Source organism: Galeopterus variegatus, unplaced genomic scaffold, assembly GCF_000696425.1.
Source record: "Galeopterus variegatus unplaced genomic scaffold, G_variegatus-3.0.2 Scaffold10104, whole genome shotgun sequence".
Classification (NCBI taxonomy): Eukaryota; Metazoa; Chordata; class Mammalia; order Dermoptera; family Cynocephalidae; genus Galeopterus; species Galeopterus variegatus.
Genome location: NW_007736215.1, coordinates 37,689 through 40,397, shown reverse-complemented (window position 1 = coordinate 40,397; position 2,709 = coordinate 37,689).

The following is a 2,709-nucleotide window of genomic DNA, read 5'->3' as shown; positions in this document are numbered from 1 at the left end:
TGGTGACTTCACCACATAGACTGTGGGCATAAAAAGCAATCAGAATAATTAGCAAATCAATGTCAAGAAGGAAGAATACCTTGGGTTGGTTCTGTAATTCATAATTCAGTCTCACTCTGGGAATTGCATCAATTCCCACATAGGGTAATGAGGACAGCCGACCTAATTAGCTTACCCTGCTCATCCTCTGACCGACTGGTACCTCATGGCCACTGCTCACAAACCCCTCAGCCCCACGTGCCTCTCCACCCTTTCCCCAGCCTGGGATCAGTCCAGCCATGCTGGACTGGGCAAAGCTAGTAAAAAACTATGCATTTTTTCTCTACCTTTGTCAAGGGCAGAGAAACCATCCCCCACCCCCCACTTTTTCCTCTTGTCCAAGTGAGGGAAAGCTTAGAAAAGTTAAGGATTTCAGCACACAGGGCCAGGATCAGCACTAATCATGTGCACTAAGGACAAAGGCCCTGCTGAATGAAGCTTCGGTGGCATTTCAGGAATAAATGAGTTAGTTAATTGTCTCATCTGTATGACACCGAGTCCTTACTGTGACTGAATGCACCGAGGACACTTGCCTATCTATCCCCTCTGGGTCACCCACCTGCTCTCCTCACACTCCAGGAGCTTGCAGAAGGTGGCGATCTCCGTGTCCGGGGAAAGCTTGGCTCCCAGCAATTCCTGGTAGTTGCACAGCAGTCAGACCAGGTCTTCTTTGGCCTGCTGTAGGGTGGTCTCTAGCTCATCCAGCTTGTGCTGGGCATCTCTGAGGACCAGCTCCCCACACTGCTCTGCCTCCAGGATAGAATCTTGCAGGGCAGCTCTCTGTCAAGGGCCAACAGCAGGAAGTGAGTGGAGTGTGGAAGACCAGGTCCCTACGCACACCCACCTGTGTTTCTCTCTTCCCCACCCTCATAATCACCATTCATTGTGGAAAATGTGAGGATACAGAAAAGAAAAATAGAATCTATCTCAACCCCACCCCCCAGAGGCTACCACGGCCAAATCAGTGATCCACCTGTCTCTTGAGTATGACAATATCTGCTCAAAGTCTCTGGATGGCCCATTTCAGCTCACTGACCTCCACCTTAGTTACTATGAGGTCCTTGCCCTTTCTCCGAGCAGTGACCTGGAGTTCTAGGTACTGCAATCTGGAATAGGCAGGAGTGAAAAGGTAGATGGGAAAGAGAAACCCAGGGCTCTCTAAGCCTGGATCTCTAACCCCAGATCTCTAAACTTTCATCCAACCAGGACTTGTGTAGTGGATTGAATTATGTCCTACCACCCAAACTCACTGAAGCTTGAATTGTGTCCCTCAAGTCTTACATAGTGGAACCTTAGCCCCCACTGTGACTGTTAAGAGAGTGGGAAATTCTATTACGGTAATTGAAAGGTGGAGCTTTGAAGAGGTGATTAGATTGTAGGACCATGCTGTCATGAATGGATTAAAAATGGTGGTCAGAGGCATGGTTCTGAGGGCTTTAAAAGAAGAGAGAAGAGAGTCTGTCTTTCTTTCTCCTCTCTCTGCTTCACCATTTTCACACTGTCACCATCAAGACCCTCGCCAGCTGTGTTCCCTGGACTTTGGACTTCCCAGCCTCAGAAACTATAAGCAATACATTTCATTTTCTTTATAAATCACCCAGTTCCAGGTATTTTGTTATAAGCAACAGAAACAAACTAATACAACTTGTGTGCCCTGCCCAGTCTGGTCACTGTGTCTGAAATGAACATATAGAAGAGATATATTCCTGTCTTCTAGGAATGTATGGCCTAGCTGAGGAAACAAAGCATTCCTACACATCATAGTCATGTTACTATCAAAGACCACTACACCTCTGGTCTGTCCTTTCCAGTCTGATCTTGAAGGGAGAGATAGTGACACAGACAAGCCATAATGGGACAAAGTCACCTGCTATTTTATGTGCGGACCTGAAGTTATTATTTCTGCCATAGAACCACCTAAAATCATGTTCCACTCAGGTGAGTCTTGGGAAAACCAGGCTCCATAGACCGTAGAGGTAGGAAGGCAGCAGGGAGCACGTGGGGGGCAGAGGGGAGGGGGGAAGGAAGCTAGCCTGGGCAGATATACCAGCCACCATCATCCATGGAATGAGGAACTATCTGGACTGGTGGGAAAACTGCTTGGAGTCTCTCAATGTGCCTGGATCTGCAGATTTTGGACAGCTACCCTGACGTGACACTGGCAAGTCCCAGGAAGGCAGAGCCCTAGTAACCTCCAGTAGCCAAACACAGGCTTATACAGTTAGACCTCTTGCCTAGCCTCCAGGACAAGACATATGAGGTCAGGCAACCCTACCAACCACAGGGCAAATGATACAGGTCAGCCCTGCAGGGCAGTTCTCTGGGTGGCCTTGGACCAGCCCAGTTCTCCTACCCTTCTAACTTATAGTTCTCAAGAATGCAACATTCTGAGATAAGAGGGAACAGCCCAGGCTCTGCTCCAGTACTCCCAAGAAACAGGATGTCCTTCAACACTTTAGCCCAGTGAATCACATAGCCCTTGCATATAAAACCCAGGGCAGGCTGCTTTTCAGTGTCCCTCAACTGTGGTACAAGTGGATCACATGACTCCATCTACCCTAGGCAGCTTTCCTGCACCTTGGTGGACTGGCTCACAATGAATAATAGGCTTCTGTTGTCCCTTGCTGCCTATCTGTAAGTAATAAAACCGCTTCATGTAACTTGTGTGCA